This window comes from Thamnophis elegans, chromosome 2 (genome assembly GCF_009769535.1).
Source record: "Thamnophis elegans isolate rThaEle1 chromosome 2, rThaEle1.pri, whole genome shotgun sequence".
Classification (NCBI taxonomy): Eukaryota; Metazoa; Chordata; class Lepidosauria; order Squamata; family Colubridae; genus Thamnophis; species Thamnophis elegans.
Genome location: NC_045542.1, coordinates 18452937 through 18474997, shown reverse-complemented (window position 1 = coordinate 18474997; position 22061 = coordinate 18452937). Strand labels below are relative to the sequence as shown.

General features: G+C 39.1%; 1 long non-coding RNA gene across 1 annotated transcript in view; it reads left to right on the top strand.

The window, feature by feature from the left end:
• Positions 1-16030, top strand: part of LOC116504400 — a 59821-nt gene extending 43791 nt beyond the window's left edge. Inside the window, exon 2 of the long non-coding RNA XR_004254807.1 lies at positions 13844-16030. This is a non-coding gene — a long non-coding RNA (uncharacterized LOC116504400). The remainder of the gene's footprint in view (positions 1-13843) is intronic.
• The last annotated feature ends 6031 nt before the right edge of the window (positions 16031-22061 follow it).

The following is a 22061-nucleotide window of genomic DNA, read 5'->3' as shown; positions in this document are numbered from 1 at the left end:
CTCTATTTCTCCTTCTATTTTTCCCATTTTCTTTCTTTTCTGCACTCTTTCTTTTTATTTTTTATTTTTTGCAATTTGTATTACATTTTGTAATTGTAATATTTAATCAAATTACTATAACAAAGGGAAATTATCACCATAAATACAGTGATCCTAAAAACAGGAAGAGAAGGGACAGAATCTAACATACAGATAATAGCATTAACATTATGCAAAAATAACACAGACATAGTTTAATATGGGAATTGCAAAAAGGTTCTTCAAAAATAACCTAGATACATTCAAACCTATTATTTTACTTTGAAAATTAGAAATAAGGCAAGACATAAGAAAGCCCAACATATATTAAAAAAACAGTCTATTGAAAAAGACAAAATATCTACTGTATTAAATTTATTAATAAAATGTATATTCAGGGAAGCAAAAAACAAGAACTAGAATAGATGAGCTCAAGTGAGAGAACATTCTGGTAAACAAATGGTCTCAAATTTTAGTTTTGCAAAAAATACAACACATTCTTTGTTGTCACTATGATCCAATCCCATTTGTAGCTCCATGGCTAAAGCAAATTCTTTTATAGGGCTAATGTAAAGTATATTTGATACTGACAGCAATATTTTATTAAAATAAATTAACATTTTTGTAAAAGAAATTAAATAGTTTTAGAGTAATCCTCAATTTATGACCACAATTGAGTCCAAAATTTATGTTAAATGAGACATTTGTTAAGTGAGTTTTGTCCCATTTCATGACCTTTCTTGCCAGTCATTAAGTGAATCACTGCAGTTGTTAAGTTAGTAACCCAGTTGTTAAGTGAATCTGTCTTCCCCATTGACTTTGCTTGTCACAAGGTAGAGAAAGGTGATCACATGACCCCAGCATACTGCAACCATCATAAATACGAGTCAATTGCCAAGTGCCTGAATTTTGTTCATGTAACTATGGGGATGCTGCAATGGTCCTAATGCTCATAAATCGTTTTTTCAGTACTGTTGTAACTGTGAACAGTCACGAATCCGAATCGAATTTTCCAGCCATTCTTAAAGCAAATTTAACATTTAATAGCTCATTCAATTCAGTTTTTTATGGGCTTTAAAATGAGGTGTCGCGGAAGTTGTAAACTGCTGTCGATCTTGCTGTGACCCCCTAGGAAAAGGTTATGCCCCGCCCTGTATCACGGCATTGTCCCCCTTCGCTAAACCGGACATGGCTTAGCCTCTACCTCAGTGATGAAATTCATATATTTTAACTGCTGGTTCTGTGGTCGTGGCTTGGTGGGTGTGGCAGGGGAAGGATACTGCAAAATCCCCATTCACTCCCCACTCCAGGGGAAGGAAGTTGCAAAATCTCCATTCCCACCCCACTCTGGGGCCAGACAGAGTGGCATTTATTGGTTCTCCGAACTACTCAAAATTTCTGCTACCAGTTCTTCAGAACCTGGTAGCCTCTAGGCTGGAGTACTGCAATGTGCTCTACATGGGGCTGCCCTTGAAGAGTATTCGACGACTTCAGCTAGTCCAGAATGCGGCCGCGCGAGCGATTGTGGATGCACCTCGCTTCACCCACATAACACCTATCCTCCGCGAGCTGCACTGGCTACCTGTCGATCTCCGGGTGCGCTTCAAGGTGCTACTTGTCACCCATAAAGCCCTACATGGTAGTGGATCTGGGTACTTGAGAGACCGCCTACTGCCAATTACCTCCACGCGACCTATTAGATCTCATCGATTAGGCCTCCTCCGAGTTCCATCTGCCGGTCAATGCCGACTGGCAACTATGCGGAGGAGAGCCTTCTCGGTGGCAGCTCCGACCCTATGGAACGATCTCCCCATGGAGATTCGTACCCTCACCACCCTCCAGACCTTCCGCACAGCCCTCAGAATCTGGCTATCCCGTCAGGCCTGGGGCTAAGACTGTAACCCGCCCGAATGGTATGAATGTTGTGTTTTTTAATTATGTATTGTCTTATATGTTAAAAGTTTGTCTCCCCCTCCCCTTTGGGTTGTGAGCCGCCCTGAGTCCCCCCAGGGAAAAGGGCGGCATATAAATAAACTTCTACAATCTACAATCTACAATCTACAACCTGTCAGAACCTGCTGAATTTCACCCCTCCTCTACCTTCTGACAAGCAAAGTCAATGGGGAAGACAGATTCACTTAACAACTGGGTTACTAATGTCCGACCCTCAGGCTGCAAGTTTGACAGCCCTGTTCTGGTGGAACAGCATTTTTTCTCACCCTTTATAAATCTATTCCCCCTAAAATGCCTGAACATTGAATTTCACCTCATAAAGGATTTGTGTTAGTGCTCCTGATTACTTAGCTTTTACCTTTTTCAATTTTTCAAAGTTCTTGTGGGGTTTTGGCCTGAAAAATATTTGGATTACATCTGGATTTTTTGCTTCTAGCTGTGTATCTGCTATGTTGCTGTAAAAGGAGATTTCAAGATTATTTACAGATCCAAATTATGCAATTTAATGCAACACTCTTGCCACCCTGTGGCTGCAGTTTGAATAATGAACCACTTTTTGTGCTTATTAAACTGAATAACTTCCACGCTAAGACTAGTAAGAATTTAGGGAAATGTGAATTTAGGGATTTTTGCCTCGACTGCAGTAATGGAGGGAATAGTATCTGTATCATTCTTTGTGTATCGTGATCCAGATGGAAACTGACAGTTCTTTTCTGTAGCAGAAAATAATATTTCAAAGTGGGAAACAAATTAAATTCCCACATTTAATGCCACATCTAATTTAACTGTTAAGATTCAGGACACCATATCTAAAAGTCACCCTATAAATAGTACATGTACATTGTCGTATTTTACAGTATCTTATGAAAATTGTTGTTATAAAATTAGCACGATATGTAGTATAATCTATGCCATGATCAGCTCTTTCCCCAGATTTAAATAGGAGGTATAGAACTCAAATGTGCACTGGTAGTACCTTCCTTGATGTGACTGGAAACAAGGAAGTTGCTATCTGTGCACATCCTACAGTATTTTTTTTTATTATAATTTCATTAAAAGTTTTAAATGCATGAGTAAAAATGAATACAAAACTAAAATAAAGTAAGGAGGAAAAAAAGAAAATGGCGGAAATAAAAGACAAAGCTAAAGTGCAAAACAAAAACAATAACAAAAGCGAATCAGTCAATGCAGTCTTACAATAAAGTAGAATCACTTCTTCACACTGGAACTATTTCTCTTGGGAATTATAAACAAGAAATACAACAAGGGGATTATCTTTTTAACTATACATATTATCATGGCAGCAAGAATGGTCTTTACCCAAAATTGGAAAAACAGGGAAACTCCACATGAAGGGGAAATAATTAGGAAGATTTTGATCTGCGCTGGAATGAATAAATTGACAATTTTAGAATAAAGATGAATCTGAATATTATAAGATCTGGGATAAATTTTATCAATGGTTAGAATATAAAAGGGAAATCCCAAGATTCATAGAATGCAGACTAGAATTATGTATGAAATGATAAATGCGAGAATGTACAAGATAAACACAAACCAACACAGCTGGAAATAGGTTACTTCTTTCCTTTTTGTAAATACAGTATGGATCAAATGTTAAAAAAACAGGGTGGCTACAATGTATAAGCAAATATATTAGCATGTATGGCATAAATTCTGCCAGGATGATTTGCACTGTGTCCTATGTTTTAATTTATTAAATTTTAATTTAATTTATGTTTAATAAAAACTTTTTAATAAAATAAAAAAAATAAAGTAGAATTACTTCATGTAGTGTTGTTTCCCATCTGGTTTAACAGGGAGGTTTGACATCTTTCTCTCAACCTATTTTTCCCCCTAATTGTCATTCTCTTTGATGAGTGTTGTGATGGCCTAGAGGTGGAGCTCTTCCCTCATAATCAGGCGGCTGTGATTTTGATCGTAGGAAACAGCAGGTATTTTTCTCTCTCTGGGTGCAAAGAGAAAATATTTGCTGCAAACTCTGGGTAGGCATCAGGAAGGGCATCCAGCCAGTAAATGCTTATTCATTCATCCATTTAGTCACCCTGACTCCACCCCAATGCCAGGAATTACAGGGTTGTTAAAAAAGAAGAAGAAGCATTCTCTTCCATTCATTTTTCTCACCATAGTCTCTTTTACTTCATCATTACACCACAGATCCTTTCCCACACTTCTCATTTGGGATATATTTTATTTGGTATATATTTATGTGCCACTCACTCTTCTTCAAGGAACCTCCATATCTTCTTTCCTTATTCAATTTTCTATTCATTCTATGAGGAGGTATATCTGTTATCCAAGCCCCTTTTCATACCTGACTACATTTTTCTTCTTAGAATCATTCTTTCACTTTCACTTTCTGCTGTGTCCTTTCCCCCACAAGATCTAGTCATGACACTATGAAAACTGATATCACATGCAGAATTTCACTCTTCACTCATTAATATTCTTTATGAAAGTGGTAGAAATGTGCAATTGGAGAATGAATGGGGCAGGATTTCGGCAATCACACCATGGCTTGCAGGGAAGGGACCCAAATAAGAACCTATTGATCCCAGAAACTAATACGTACATTATCTTAGAAAAGTCCATGTAAAAGTACAGGTAGTCATTAGCCTTTTCTGAGAGTCATTGAGGCCACTTGGAGGTTTATCTGTGTTCTCAGGGTCATCTGAATAGTGAAAATGGGTGTGGAATCTTCTTAGAACTGCTGAAAGGACTGTGTTGTAGACTAGAGATAGGTAAAGGTAAAGGTTCCCTTGTACATATATGCTAGTTGTTCCTGACTCTAGGTGGCAGTGCTCATCTCCGTTTCAAAACCGAAGAGGCAGCGCTGTCCAAAGACGTCTCCGTGGTCATGTGACCAGCATGGTTAAACACCGAAGGCACACAGAATGCTGTTACCTTCCCACCAAAGGTGGTCCCTATTTTTTCTACTTGCATTTTTACATGCTTTTGAACTGCTAGGTTGGCAGAAGCTGGGAAAAGTAACGAGAACTCACTCCGTTATGCGGTGCTAGGGATTCAAACCGCCAAACTGCGAACCTTTCTGATCAACAAGCTCAGCATCTTAGTCATTGAGCCAACACGTCCCTTCAAGACTGGAGATAGATTATGTCATATCCTTTCCCCCATCAATCTTGATGAAGATGGCCTCTTTGACCTCTCTTTCAAACCAACAGTCCGCTCTGTCCAGAATGTGGATGAGAAGTGAAGCATCTTCAAGTAAAAACAAAGAAAGTCATTGCCTTTTGGAAAAAAAAAACATTTTTGGGACAACCATGACTGATGACCAAGAATCTCAATAGACATTAGGCTTCCTATTTCTTATCCCATTTCTGATTTCTGCATCATGTAGCGAGATATGAAATATATTATTGATGTAATAAACCCTGCAGATATTGGTGCATGTGTTGATTGTATTAGGTCAATTGGATGTATTTCTTCTTCAGTTTGTTACTAGAAAATACTGCTGTTATGGTTTCTACATTGAGATTAATACTTGTTTTATAAAAGTTAATTTTCATAATGGTGGATTTTATTTATGTATTAGTTTCCTTTTCTGTTTCATAATTTTAGTGTAGTTTTTTTCTTCCTTTTGAATCACTTCCAAACATCTTTTTCTCTTTTCTTGTACTAATGTTCGGGTATTTGTGGCTCTCCAATTATATTGAGCAACAGATCCTATTTTTCCTAATTGTTTGGCATCCTGCCTGGGGTCAGTTGGGACAGAAATCCTACTACTTTCTAGCCCTGGTTTTCATTTTTTATAACTGGTCCTGAAATGAATCACATTAGTCAACAGGAAGGTACATATTCAATCAGATCATCATTTTAACTCAATATCTAGTCTCAATTTCTATTTTCACACTTCATGCCAACTTGTTGTTTTGATTTAACTACGATTTGCTGTGCAAGTCCTTGTGTATTGATTTAGATAGAATGCTAACCCTAAATCATGGCTTATAAACCTCATTGGCTAAATAGCAATAGCACTTATATACTGCATCATAGTGCTTTATATCCCCCTCTAAGCGCTTTACAGAGTCAGCATATTGCCCTCATCACTCTGGGCCCTCATTTTATCTACCTTGGAAGGATAGAAGGCTGAATCAACCTTGAGCCAGTCAGGATCAAACTCCTGGCAGTTGGCAGAAGTAGCCTGCAATACTGCATTCAAACTGCTGCACCACCACGGCTCCTAAAATTCATACATTGTACTAAGCTGTAATATTGTTTGCTTGGTTTTGGCCAACAAGTGTAATCCACTCAAAACAGGAGCACCTTTCTAAAGTCTTGGAAGGGGAAGAGTCTATCTCAGCTTTCTTGAAAGGCATTTGGCAAGTTGAGCATCTGGTTCTCTGCTAAGGGGGCACTTTTCCTACCTGCAGAATCTTTTCTTTCCGGAAAAATCAGAGATCAGGTAGCTACATGAGATTACCAATGACAGAGAAACATAACATCATTCTTGACAGAGGAATTAAAAATTAGCCCTTCACGTGATGAAGGCAAGATCTTTGGTAGATCTGGCCTTGGTCAAAATAGTCCCCTAGACCTTTGCTATTTGTAGATATTGATATTGGCAAAAGAGCTTTCAGAAGTAACAGACACCACTTTGCTATTGGCATAGGAGCAACTTGGCACTGATTGCAGTGTTTAGATGCCTCTGGTTGCTATTTCCCTATTCCAGCCAGGGGCCTATTTTTTTTTTTAAAAAAAAAAGATTTTGTAGCATGGAAAGAATGTAACCGATACACTGGTGGACCTGCCAATCCAATCAAACTGCTTTGCTCTCTTTTGTGCAACTGGACTAGAATCCTGTTTGCCACTGCAGAAACTAGAGCTAAAGAGACTAATGTAGAAGCTGGAGGGTGCCCAGCGGTTTCCCAGCTTTGCTTTCAAATAAACCACCAACCTCCCTCCCTTTCAGCTTAGCTCTCAAAAACCACCCAACATCCGTGGAGCTGCTCAGGTTTGGAGCCGGTTTTAAACAAGCATTAGCTTCCCTGCGATTGTGCGTCACCTGGAACTCACTGAGTTGTCATGATCAAACCGATGTAGAAATTGTCCTCTCACAACTGATTTTCACTCAACGCTACTGATGTTTTCAAGATCATTTGCAGACTTTGTTTTTCAACTTGCCTGCTATTGTCACTTCTTCAAGGTAGTGCAGACCAGGAAATCAAAACCAAGAACCCAAATACTATCTTTAGGGTAAAATTACAGTAGCAGAATCCTCAAGTCTGAAAGCCCTTCCCCATTCCTCTAACTTTATATTTCAGAAAATGAGGAAGGGTCCTTTGTGATATTTTTTTTCTTATTCCCACTTCTGCTTTTGGCTCAGATGCCTCTTATCTGCTGCAGCTTTTCCTCCTGTCTCCCAAGTTTATTCTCACAGCTCACTACAGCCGTAATCTGGCAATGGGATCAGCAAAACATAAGTGCTGGAATGACTGCTGTAGCCTCATTTTTAACTCAGGATTCACTGGCAAAACCTTAACCTGTGCAGGCTTTAGGGCTAAGGAAGAACTGGGTTTGTGATGACTGAACCTCACTACTACAGTAAATGAAAATTCTGATTGGATAAGTGGAGGCCCTTAAAAATCTTTTCATGAAACAGGAATGATGAACTGGTTCTTGTGAAATGGTCCATAAGATCCCTAAAAAAATAGGCTGCATAAACATCCATCAATGTCCTAATTATCTCTGTCCGGGGTTAATTCAATCAACTCTGGCTTAAACTGGCATCTGACAAAAGGCCATTTTTATATGTGACAAAGGGACTGGGAATGTATTTACTACAATGTTTCTCCGAAAATAAGACAGGGTCTTATTTTCTTTTGACCCCTGAAATAAGTGCTTGGCCTTATTTTCGGGGAGGTCTTATTATTCTTGAGGTGCAGGAGGCGGTGAGTGTGGTGACCTCATGGCTGCTGCTGTGTTGCAATATTTTCAGGGAAGGCTCATTTTCAGAGGAGGGCTTATTTTAGCGCATGAGTTCAAAAGCCTGCTTGGGTTTATTATCTGGGCAGATCTTATTTTGAGGGAAACAGGGTATGTGGTTGAAGATGAAGGATGAGTTCTCCAGAAAGATTATGGCAAGTATAGCTACCATTTCCAATTATCATCTGGCAACAACTATGAACACCATGTGACTTAGGAAATTGATTTGGAAGAAGCAAATACCTATTGAGAGTCATCGACTATTCATTCTTTGTGTAAACCCTAAAGAAGTTGAAATATCTTTCATATAACAGAATATATGAAATATAACAGAAAAAAGCATGTTCTCTTGTAAACTTTCAAGAAATGGTTTAGTTCTTTTTAAATTATTAGATTTTATGCATTACTACAGTGTAGCCAGAATTTTGGAAGTGCAGTTAATGTACTCAAAACCCCTGCACTGTGTGTGTGTTTTAATAAGTGTTGGCATCTGGCAACTGCTTAGAAATGTCCCTGCAGTTTTATTGGCAAGATTTCAGAAGTGATTTCCCATTGCCTGCTTCCTAGGGTTGAGAGAGGTGGACTGGCCCAAGATTACCCAGCTGGCTTTGTGCCTGAGGCAGAACTAGAACTCATCATCTCCCAGTGGCTAGCTTGGTGCCTTAACTGCTTCACTGCTCCGGTTTGACTACCTGGCTGCCAGAATGATCTCAAGAGTGCAGTGCATATCTAAATGCTTCCGATTTGTAGCTTTGCACAAAAATAGATGAAATATTGCTTCATATTGGTGCTAACCAGGCAGCCCTGGATTCTTAATGGCCCAACATCCTATTAGCCAGGAAAAACGAAGAGTGGGGTGCAGGAGGCTAATTTATAGCTCTTTGTTCACACTTACGTCAAAGCTTGTTTAAAAATACAGCCCTTTGGTTCTTAGTCACTTTTCATGTGAGGCTCATTACAGTTATAAATACCGCAGCCATATGCCTTGCCAGTCTGTGGCTTGAACATGGTTTGTTTCAATGGTGGGTTTCAAATTTTTTTGGAACCTACTCTGTGGGTGTGGCCTCCTTTGTGGGAGTGGCTTGCCGGCCATGTGACCATGTGTTTTCTTTCTCTGTCTCTCTCTCTCTCTTTCCTTCCTTTTGTCTCTCTGCCCCTTTTTTCTTTTTTCTTTCATCTCTCTCTTTTTCTTTCTTTTTTCTTTCTTTCTTTATTTATTTATTTCTTCCTTTCTTTCTCTGTCTGTCTGTCTGTCTGTCTGTCTGCCTGTGTGTATGTGTGTGTGTCAGTGGTGGGTTTCAAAAAAATTTGGAAGCTCTTCTGTAGGTGTGGCCTGCTTTCCGGGTCCACTGGTGGAACCTCTTCTAACTGGTTCGGTAGATTTGACGAACCGGTTCTACCGAATAGGTGCGAACTGGTAGGAACCCACCTCTGGTTTGTTTCCTCCCAAAAGTCTTCTGCTTGGGGAAAAGAGGATCCATGCCCCACTACAAGCCTTTTTCATTCAATCCTGAATGCACAGGCCAACCCAATGTTTGTGTAATAAAACCCACTCCTTGATCATATTTTGCAGGTGTAGGAAGTTAGCACCCACCCCTCTCCTACAAGAATGAAATATTATAGGAAATATTAAAAAGGCAGAATATTATACTTTCCTGGATGAGAAAAGGAGAAACATGTTTTTTAGGCAGGAGCAGACTCACTCTTAATAGCCCCCACAGCAGATGTCAGCACTTAAGAGATAAAGAGATAGCTAGGTCTATTCATAAGCAAATGCCCGCACAAGAGCCAACAAAGGTAGGATTAGCCCTCTACCCATCTAGCAACAGAACTCACCACATGGCACCTGGGGAGATTACATCGCCCAGCAAGATTCAACCAAGCTTGGGACTCAAGACACTACCAAGTTACCCCTGCATGGCCCCATGGGAATCTGACAACCAATCAGAATACATTTCTTACATAGGAAAAGGAAGCCTCAAGCCCATGAGAAGGTATAAATCAATCTCTCTCTCCCACCCATGTGCTTCTTTTTGTCCAGGATCTCAAACCATGTGGTCCTGTCCACCATTAAGCCATCTTTCCAAGCAGTCTCCATTTTCCCAGCGTCTTTCTTCCCATTTGGAACTGAACCCAGAAGGTCATTTCTTCCAACACAGGAAAATGAAACAGGTTTATTTCCCTTCAAGTGAAACAGCCTAGCATCACAAAGCATATTCAATGTGCATGGCTTACCTGTGTGTGTTTTTAACACACACACACACACACACACACACACACACATTCAATTTCTATACTATGGAATGGTATGACTTGTCAGAATGATAAAATAGAAATATATAAAATAATTAAGCAGAACTGTGATCACCCATAAAACCCAACTTCAGTAAAATGCTGCATTACACTAAATATACCAACTAAATATACCTGGGAATTGTCAATCTTAAGCAGCCTTACCTTAAGTTGCAAATCCCTTACAGAATAGCTCTCTTTTTATTGCTTGGATAGCAATAGCACTTAGACTTATATACCGCTTCATGATGCTTTGCAGACCTCTCTGAGCAGTTTACAGAGTCAGCATATGTCCACAACAATTTTGGGTCCTCATTTTGCTGACCTTGGAAGGATGGAAAGTTGAGTCAACCTCGAGCCTGGTGAGATTTGATCTGCCAAATTGCAGGCAGCCAGCAGTCAGCAGAAGTAGCCTGCAGTACTGCACTCTAATCACTGCACTACCACGGCTCATGAATGAGGATGAATGAGGTTGAATGAGGTTAAGGCCAATCTATCCACACTGGGGGAAGGTGGTGATGAAAGAAATGTCCTTCTGGGTTCGGCTTCAAGTGGGGAAAAAGACACTGGAGACATGGAGGCTGCTTGGAAAGATGGTTTATTGGTGGATAGGACCACATGGCTTGAGTCCTGAAGAGAAAAGGTGATCACATGCTTCAATGTTGGTGGAGAAGAAGAGAAGGGGCTTGCTAGGCTTTTTATAATCTGTTCAGTCCCACCTCTCTATTTCCTGTTCCTGTGTAAGAAATGTATTCTGATTGGTTGTCAGACTCCCATGGGGCCATGCAGGGGCAACTCTCTAGGCTGTGTTTTGAATCCAGGTTTGGTTGAGTTCTCAGATGCCATGTGGCCAGTTGGGTAAAGGGCCATTATCATGCTTTAATCCCATCCCCCCTGCAGCTGAAGTGGAAAAGTCTTTATCATGTAAAGTGGACTAGCTTGGCCTTCTTAATGGCCCATTGACAAAGTGGAGATGGGCAGGAAGCTACAGGCAGCTATTCTGTCTTTTAAAACATGTTTCTTTCTTTTCACATCCAGAGAAATATTCTGCCTTTTCAATATTTCCTAGGATATTTCATTTTTCTTTGGAGAGGGCTGGGTGATTACTTCCTACAGTGGCTATTTAAGAAAGTAAGGACTACACTCTCCTTGACTCCCCACTGATCTCATGTTAGACATAAGAGGGGGGTCAATTTATTTTCCAAAGCACCAGAAGGCAAGACAAGAAACAATGGGTGGGAACTAATCAAGGAGAGAAGCAACCTGGAATTGAGGAGAAACTTCCTAGCAGTGAGGACAATTAACCAGTGGAATGGCTTGCTTTCAGAAGTTGTGAGCGCTTCATCATTGGAGCTTTTAAAGAAAAGACTGGTCAGTCACTTGTCTGAAATGATATAGGATCTCCTGCTTGAGTAGGAGGCTGGACTAAAAGACCTTCAAGGTCCTTTCCAGCTCTATTCTGATTGAAGTAACTTCCCCAATTGAATGAATGTCCTGGTTGGTTATGGGGAAGATGGTCTGGAGCATGACCAGAACCAAGCCAAGTCGTACGTCAACAATCCAAATGAATAGTGTTAGGTCTCATTTAGTGGCCACAATTGGGATTAGCAACCTGGTTGTTAAGTGAAGCCATAGCAAATTGAAATCATAATGCTTATGATATGATTTCAGCTCTATTTTGCTTTCATAGATCTGTGAAGACCATAAATGTGAGGATTGGTTGCAAAGTTACCTTTTTTTTCATCATTTAGATTGCTAAATGAGGCAGTCACTGAACAAGGATTAACGCTGCTCATGAGTTTTATGTCTTAATGTGGAATATAGAATTCTTTATTGGCCAAGTGTGATTGGACACACAAGGAATTTGTCTTTAGTGCATATGCTCTCAGTGTACAGAAGGAGAATAAAATACATTTATCAAGAATAAAAGATACAACACCTAGTGATAGTCAAGGTTACTAATAAGCTATCAAATCATACTGGGCAACTAATAAAAACAACATAAATTGGAAGATAACAAGCAACATGGTTATAGTCATAGTTGGGAAGAGATATATACTAGGAAGGAAGAGAAAAAATAATAGTAATACACTTAGTAAATTATTTGACAGTGTTGTTAAGCAGAGTGATGGCATTTGTGAAAAAACTGTCCTTGTGTCTAGTTGTTCTGGTGTGCAGTGCCTTATAGCGTCGTTTTGAGGGTAGAAGTTGAAACAATTTATGTCCAGGATGTGAGGGGTGAAGATATTTCACAGCCCTCTTTTTTACTTGTGCAATTTACAGGTCCTCAATGGAAGGCAGGTTGGTAGCAATTGTTTTTTCTGCAGTTCTAATTATCCAATTACCCATTGAAGTCTGTATCTGTCTTGTTTGGTTGCAGAGCCAAACATTAAGCATGACTAAGTTCCTTATACCCCTTGTTTGGGTCTTAGTTGGAGCACATGTACATTTATACATTCAGATTACCCGATGCGATCTATATTATTTAAAACTAAGAAGTAAAGCCTCTGTAATCTAATAGCCTAATTTTCATTTCTTTTTCCCACAATAACTTTGCTCCCAGATATCATCTCTGACTTTCTAGTCCCTAACAGTGGCCAGCAGGCCTTCAGCTTTTCCATATTCCTCTTTCATCTACTGAGGTAGACCAGTTGTCACCACTAACACCGTGGCCTTATCATATCACTTTGTACCTTTTCCTCAGCATCCATCTGATTCGCCTGGCTGTCTCACTCACACATACAGGAACAGATCAAGTCTGCCATATTCCCCCACCTCCCCCGGAAGCCCTAAAGGGATTCACGCAACAGTCTGGTATTGTGGGGTAAATTTTCCATAAAAACAAAGCAAGAGATAGGATGAGAAAATAGTGAGGACTGGTTGCCATTGTGGGAACAATCTACCCTTAACCAAGGACAATGCCCTGGATTAAGTGTCTGATTTTTGTGTATCCATAGACATATTACTTAGCTCTTTCTGTGGCTGGAAATATTCAGTTTACTGAAACAATTATTCACAAGAAATGGCACATTGTGCTACCATAAAAACCTGAAAAGTAGCCACATAATAACTGCTTTTGTTTGTCTCTGAGTTGTGTAGATTGGATCAAGAGGTAATTAGCACCTGTGGAAGATTTTAAATTTGGTTAACTTTTACATTTCTACGCTGGATAGTACCAGAATCTTTACTGGAAGTTTTTATACACCCTTTTATATCCCTGAAGTATACAAAGAATTGCATGCAATTTTACAATATTTTTTTTAAAAAAGATTTCTGTTTGGATAATGGATATTTTTTGAAAATAATATACTGTTTTGGATTTTTTAAAAAGTATCCATTATTTGAGCATGCGATTTTAAACACGTAAAATCATGTTTTGCATTACAAAAGAGCATGATTTAAAACTCTGGAGCAAAATATAAAACCTCATTCTGGAGAAGAAAGGACCGTTTTGAATAAGCACTTATGCAGTTATTTTTTTTAAAAAAAATACTGTTCTATATTAGCAAGCCCCTTAACTGCAGGATTTAAGCAGTTCTGGAAAATACATAAGAAAAATCCCATACCACTCAAATCAGCCACTACCTTATATTGTCTTGTGTCTAACCATACGCAGGTATCTGGGAAGAGAAGTATGTGCAGTCAGCTGGAATGTTCTCTCAAGCAAACAATCATCTCTGCTCCAAGACCATGTGTCAGTTTCAATATTCTACTTCCAAGCCAGGATTTCCTGGGGCCAGTTTTTCTGCCTGGATAATTCTCCTATCAACCTGTTTGAGCCAGTCTGGGACAGTTTCTGCAGGTTTGTTTTTCATGACTCAAGAATAACTATATCCTCACTCCCTTGCCCCAATCTGGAATTTGGGACCATCAGAAATGAAAAAGTGTGACCAATAGAATATCTTGATGTCCCAGAGTGGTTCTGCACAAATTTAAAGCAGCTCCTACCGTCTTTGCCTTTCGATCACACTACTTTAGCCAGATTTCCATGTAAATGATGTTATCATATGTGATATATATATTTTAGAGGAACTACTGTTAGGTTTTCTTGTGTATTCAGTTGAAGGTGGAATTATAAGCAAATGAATGAATAGAGGCCATCACACTGTGTCCCTGCTCACATAGTGAACGTGGATCTTTCTGCATTAGTATTCTACAACATCATAGTGATATATCATTAATTAAAACAGCCTTAATATTGCTCTTACAATAGCAGGCTGACGCTTTAAGACAGAAACAATATCTAGTATGGAAATCACCTTGGCTGTATTTTTAGCCATGGATGATTGAATAAGCTGCATTTGACTAGTTGATCTTGAGCCTTTCCTTGTTCCTGGAGGACATCACACACTAGTTTCCAGCCAGATCTCTGGAAGCTTGTCCATATACAGCCTTCCATGTTCAGATAGGTGCATTTTGGAAAAAATTGCATTATGTTTCAAGTCAGCCTAGGATGCATTAGAGGCATGATGGGCATGGTTCTTTATTTTCAACCCACATGTGGATATTTCTAAGGAGCACCTTATATGTTTGATCATTTTCCAAGAGCTGTGTTCACATTGAAGGATTTTTGCTATCAGATTGAAAATTCTAATATAATCTCTCAATATATTCAGGTACTCGGCTGTAGGCTCGTTTTTAAGACAGTAGATACGGTAGCTACTACTTAATATTTTCAGCAGTGTCCCCAATATAATGCATACTGAGGGAAATTTTAAATCACAGTTCAAAGACTCAGCCATTGAAAGTAAGGAGCAATATTCCAGTCATCTATAAAAAACTATTTTTATTTTTTTAATTATTTTTTTATTCGTGTAGATTGACTTTTCCTTATTAATCTGGAATGAACAACCAGAGATGGGTCTTCAACAAAAAAAGTGTTATATCACTCAAAGGATGAAAGTCAGTTGCAATTCACATGCACCTGAAGAATATTGTGGAATAGGAAGTGCTTGCTTTTGACTGACCAGATTAAAAAAGTAACAAAAAACAGCTTATTCAGATATTCAGTCTTTATTATGGTCACAAACTAGCACAAAAAGTTATTTTTTCATGTTTACAGTGATTGTAGGACACAAAATCTGTTTGTTAAGGTTTAATAAAACAACAAATGGAGAAATATTACACTTCTGATCTATTTTTCCACTGAATTTTGTTAACACAATTTGGGAGCCTGCAAAAGGTGGAGGGGAGGCCGAGGCACATACCCATGGTGTGAATTCATTCATTATAACATGTCCAATTTAGCATTTCATAAAGGGCAAAAATTCTTTAGTGAAAGATCTTGATTAACGTTATAAACACCAAAAGAAATGGCAATTGCTTCCTATTGGCTTCTCTTTTTCCGCTTTTCTGTCTAGATTCTCCTCCCTCAGAAACAGGCTTGAGGTAGAGATTAAGGGAAAGAACTCAAATTACAGTTTCCCTCTGGGTTTCCTGTTCCTTTTCTGCACCTTTGATGCAGCTATTGTTGTATACTTGGTGTGTGTGGGTGGAGCAATAGATACACAGCAGAATCAGCAAGTAGCACTCCCCCAAAACCTCTATTTTTCCTCTCTTTTTGGGTGTGTAAGGGCTGTACTAAAGATCATAGCTGTGCTTTTAAAAGCATATTCTCTTGACACTCTCCAATTGCTCAAATGTGAAACTCAGCCCTAAACCTCTAGTTTCACTTATCCTATCTCTAATGTAGCTTTATAAGGCTGTAGGGAAAATACATATAATTTCAGTACAGTACAGAACACTTTGTTTGTAGGCAGGGGACATATTTGTATAGTTGTAGTGCTGAACTTAAAATACACTTAATAAGAAAAAGCCTGACCTTTACATAAGAAGCAAATTTAAACAGTCCCTGACAGGACCTTAGCTGGAGAAGTATATTGTATACAAAACTGGATTCCATCCCTTAACAGTGCTTAGACTAGAGGACAAACTCTTTTTACCTAATCCCCAGTTTATCGCAATCTTTCTTACTACACTGTGGACATGCAAGCCTGTTGTTAATGGCTGTTGATGTGTGATAAAGGAATTGCCTATGATGAGACATTGGATTATACAGGCAATCCTTGATTTACAACTATTCATTAGGGACCGTTCCAAATTATAGCAGCACTGAAAAAAGTGACATGACAATTTTTTTACACTGATGACCATAGTATTCCTATGGCCAATTTGGATGCTTGGCAATTGGGATTGCATTGTCTCGGGGTCATGTGATCGCCATTTGTAACTTTCCCAGACAGCTTCCAACAAGCAAAGTCAATGAGAGAGGCCAGATTCACTTAATGCCTGCATGATTCACTTAACAATTACAGTGATTCACTTAACAACTGTGATAAAAAGTTTGTTAAATGGGGTAAAACTCACTTAACAACTGCCTTGCTTAGTAACATAAATTTTAGGCTCAATTGTGATAAGTCAAGGACTACCTGTAATATGTTACAGTTGGAGATGTTTGACACCACTGTATAAAATTCTCTGTCCAGGCATCTTTAGATTTACAATCATAATATATTATAATAAGATAATTATGTTTTATTTCATTCAGGATGTCTAAAACTGAGATCAGCTCTGATTTATTCCATGCTAGCATTTTTGCACTAGAAGCTAATAATAATAATAATAATAATAATAATAATAATAATAATAATCCCCTCCATAATGGATATCCTTCCTTGTGATAGGTAAGGGGCTTGTGATGCTCTGATGAAGCTCAGAGCTATGTTGCTGGTAGCAGGGGTTAGCTGTGCCAGGCAGGTCTCAGCTGAAGAGCCAGACTAAGTGTATCCATCAATCCATTTAATATGGTGAGAAAACAGAAAAAGAACCTTGTACTGGATTAGTTGTTGCGTGGGTCAACAAGGATCCTGCCAGTTGTTGGAATCCTGGGCATCTGTTAGCAGAGGGACTCGTGAGTTATGGTTGGGCAACCAGGGCTTGGCCCTGAAGAAACAACCACAAAGGAGATGAAAGTATAGTGTGCTTGAAAATCAAGCCATTATGGGCCTCAACTGTAAATTGGTGCTAACAAAACGGGGTTACCTTAAGTTAATGTTTGAACCGTGGATTTTTAAAAAAAATCTGTATTCAAATATAATTGAGCAAAGATTAGCAGATCAAAGTATATTCATTACTAGAAGTAAAATACTTAGGGATGCAGAATTGGAAGAGATTCCGAAAAATTATGAAAGTGGAAGACCAAATAGCAACGGTAGAGTAATAGAAGAAACTCAGATAACAATTGGAAATATAGAAGAGGCAGCTGTTAGGAGCTGCAGAAATGATAACTTAGAATAACAACCACATCAGTATGCACTAATGATGTTACCTAGCCAGATAACAAAACATCTGCAAGCAAACAACCAAGTTCACAGAGCACAAAAAAACTCCAAGATACAAGGCAAGTCAGTTTTTGCCTAATGTCCACTTTTTATAAAACAAAAATCTCAAGAGATACTGTATAAGAAATTATTAGAGTTCTTATCAAATTAAGGATGGCTTCAACTATACATAATTCAGCCTAATTATTCCCCGACCTCAGGCATTTGCCATGTTTGGGTGAAGAAGGTATATATTATTTATAAATAAGAACTAAAATTAATCTATTGACTAATTATTGACTACCTCCATAAACTATGGAGTTTTGCTGTTAAAAACCATACAGTTTAAGCAGATTTTTTTTTCCAAGCCAAGTGTCTAGAGAATTTTTTGTCCAATTATGGTACTGCAGTCTTGGCAAGCTTCTCTAGACACTTGGCTTGAAAAAAAATCTGCTTAAACTGTATGGTTTTTAACAGCAAAACTCCATTGTTTATGGAGTTAGTCAATAGTCAAGGAATCCTATTGATAGACCATAGTAAATATTGCTTTGTGTTTGTAGGCATATGGTAATACCTGCACCCTTTTCTTCAGTGGTGCTATCAAGCAGTGATTCTGCTGAACAAGAGTGGGAGGAGTTGACTATGTATGGACAGCTTGTGCAGAAATTAGTTTCACTAGTTAGGTAGCTATAGATGGGACTTCTTTCAAGATGATGGGGGATGGAGAAGAATATCAAAGATTGTGTAACTTGCATTATTTTTTGTTGTCCATGAAGGTAGGTACTTAGCTCTATACTTTGCTTTGGACAACAAGTAGCAATGTATTAATTAATCACATACTATTCTTTCCCAATATAAAATAAAAATGGTCTTTATTGCAAAATTAACTAGGGACTTTTGGAAGTGTTATAATTGAAAGATCTTTTCCACGGAAAGAGAATGTATATTTGATAAGGATCTTGGGGTAGCACTCAGTTGAATTTAAAAAAGAACAGATTTCCTGCTGAGCTTGAAGCAACCACTTTATGTCTAAAAATTGACAGACGAGGCTATTCCCAACAAGAAAATTATTACCCTGCCAATGCCTATAGATTATCTGTTAAAGGAACAGCTAGGATACATCTATTGTTAATGCTGAATTAAAATTTTTATTTACATATTCTAATATTTTGTGTATGGGTATCTTGAGTAGATTTCAGTCTTTCAGCTTACATGCTTACTAAGTAGACAAAAACAAAGGAGATTAAATAATATGGGGATGTCAATTCAAGTATTAAGTTCCTCATTGGATTTAATCTAAGAGGCTTGTATTCCTGTAACTCCTTTATCATACAGACAGTTGGGGATTAAAGACAATGAAAACTTATGCTGCAATAAAGTGGTTGCTCCATAAGATGCATAATGTCTGAACTCTTCCTGCTACACATTGAAGTTGCAATCTTATTCTTGTGGAGTGTTTCGTTTTCCAATGGGAGAGCCATATTAACAACTTGGAAATCCTTTCAGGGTATGTAATTAGAGAAAATAATGGAAAAAGCAGCATTCACATGTCTTTCTAGAAGTTGGGATTCTGTCTTGACTGTGCTGTATTGTAATTATAGGAGCTGTATGCACATATGTTAGATGAGGCTGAAAGGTCTCCTTCTGGCAATCCTGATCCAAATCACCATTTTCTTCAATGCATTGCAATTGTTAAGGACAAATATATTCAATTGCCTTATTGTTGGAAAGTGTGTTAAAAAGCAATGAATTCTACACAGGAAGCTGATTAACCTGGTTGGCATGGAAAAATAGATAGGGCTTTGCAGACCACAAACTTATATATACCTAATATAAATTTGTTTTTACAAATCTTAGAAATACAGTATGCATTCTTCCACTTCCATCCTGTGTCTCCCAATCATTTTCAAGGCTGTTAAATTGTTTTTTCAGAGCTACCCGTAAAGCAACTCAAAGATTGTGGTATTGGGCTTTTCTTTTAAGTGAAACCTGGAAAGGATATTCTGCCCAATTAATTTATGGCAAAATTTCTGCTGCTCTGGGTGATTTGCCATCTCCAGGTATGTTGCAATTTTCAGTAGTATTAAAACCAGGAGAACTGCCTCTTGCACACAGGCTATCCTTCCCTGATCATTTCACAGGGTAACTTTGAGCAGTTTATACAGGGCAGTTTTAAAGTAATTGCTGACAACATTTAATGTCAAGACTCACTTCCAAGAAGAAGAGTTCTTTAGTAGCCAATGAAGCATTTTTTTTTTATTCCTGTAAATACTGGCTAATTTGAGCAGAGATAACACTTCCCCAGGCTGATGTTTGGAAGTTAAAGCAGAAGAAATACCACTGGTTTCTTTGGAAAATGGTGCTATATATAGGCCATTTCATGGAGAAAATGATTGCTTAAGAGTGGAAAATTATAATCACAAAGTTCAGGGCAAAAGGAACACCAATGTCATTGCGGACTGTTCTGCATTATTCCTCAGCTGCTTCTCCAAAGTTTTACTCATGGCAATTATACTCTGAGCCCAGAACAAATAATTTTTAATTTGGGTTACAGGTGATCTTGTTGCAAATCTTATTTTAACAAACACAAAACATAAACAATTTGTTTTTTTCCCATGGGAAGAAAACATCATCCAGTTGGAAAGTATATGGTAAGCACAGGATATACTTAAAATATTCCTTCCCTAATACTATTCAACACATGCATTAAAATCAAGTGAAGAGTATATGATAGTAATGACAGCCACAGTAGTAACAGCATAGAGTATAAGTGACAATCAGGACTACGGCTATACAACTATGAAACTATTTTCTTGAGAACAATTGTTTTGAAATTTTGTTCTCCCAAGACATTTTAGGATATCAAGTCCAGTAAGATGGGGCTGTCCTTCAGATTTTCTACTTATCAAAATGAGCTTTGTTTTAATTTTTATATTTTTCAAACAATTGTTTAATTTTTATTGTACTTAATTCCTCTCCGCACCCCTCATAAATAGGTCTGCATTTATCCAGGAAGAATTGCATAGAAATTAGTGATATGCTTCAAATATAGTAGGGTATATAGCTCAGGTTCCAGTATTTTTAGCCAGGACAGACTAAAATTTATATCCTTCATGAATTATGAAGGAACACTGTTAATTATGAAACTAGGATAGTGGTCTAACATGACTAAAGACACCCTCATATGTTCCTGGCCTTTGCTTCCACAAGGGAACTGTCTGTGCAATGGGGTGTGCACTGTGTACATTACAGCACATTTGGCATGATTTCTTCTGGAACAATTCTGAAACAAGATATACATAGAAATATATGGCTAGATCCACACATGGCCAGTTACAAATGCCAAATTTAATTAACTAGGTTATATTTAACCAGTATTTTCTTTCCATTTCAGAGTTATTTCTCTGTAAACTTGGACTGTCTTTTGTAATTATACCATATTTAAGTGCTGTAAGATGAATATACTTTCATCTTCTAAATTAAGTTCTAATGAAAAGGACGTTGGTCTTACCTGAACGTCTATTTTCTGATGGGAGGAGGGAATGGTCACACGTGGGTTTTATCACAGCCTGATTGGTCCAAGACTGAGAGGAAATCTATAAATACCGGTGCCTGTCCATTGCTAGCCCAGATTCTCGAACAGGAACGGTACAACTGAAAAACAAGAAAACAACAACACAACAAACCCCGGGAACCCCCCCGGGCCCTCCCCTTGGCCCCAACTGACAGAACTCAGGGCGGGTTGTGACCATTCCCTCCTCCCATCAGAAAATAGACGTTCAGGTAAGACCAACGTCCTTTTTCCAGAGTGGGAGGAGGGAATGGTCACACGTGGGACATACCCAAGCTAAGGTCCCAGGGAGGGAGAACAGAAACTCTAGGGCCCAAGGGGAACCTCCGCTGCCACCCCCTGTAGTACCCTACGACCGAAAGACGCGTCCGCGGACGCAAAAGCATCCAGACGATAATGTCGGATGAACGAGGTCGGAGTGGCCCAGGTAGCCGCCCGGCAGATGTCTTCAAACGGGGCCCTCGTGGCCCACGCTGCCGAGGTCGCCGCGCTCCTGGTAGAGTGCGCCGTGATGCCCGACGGAACCGGCCACCCTGAGGCCACGTAGGCCTCTGAGATGGCCTGACGCAGCCAACGGCCGATGGTAGCAGAGGACACCCTCGAACCCAGAGCTCCAGGCAGGAAGGAGACGAACAAGGCCTCCGACTTGCGGAAATCCTTGGTCCGCCGGAGGTAGATCCGCAAGGCACGGCGGACATCCAGACGATGCCAAAGACGCTCCCTGTCAGTGGACGGACTCGGGCAGAAGTCGGGCAGGACGATCTCCTGAGCCCTGTGAAAGGGGGTATTTACTTTGGGGACGAATGCCGGGTCAAGGCGAAGGACCACTCTGTCCTGGTGAAAATGACAGAGGTCGTCCTTACAAGACAGGGCGCCCAGCTCGGATATACGCCAGGCGGAAGTGATGGCCACCAGGAAGACCACCTTCAGTGATAAGAAGCGCA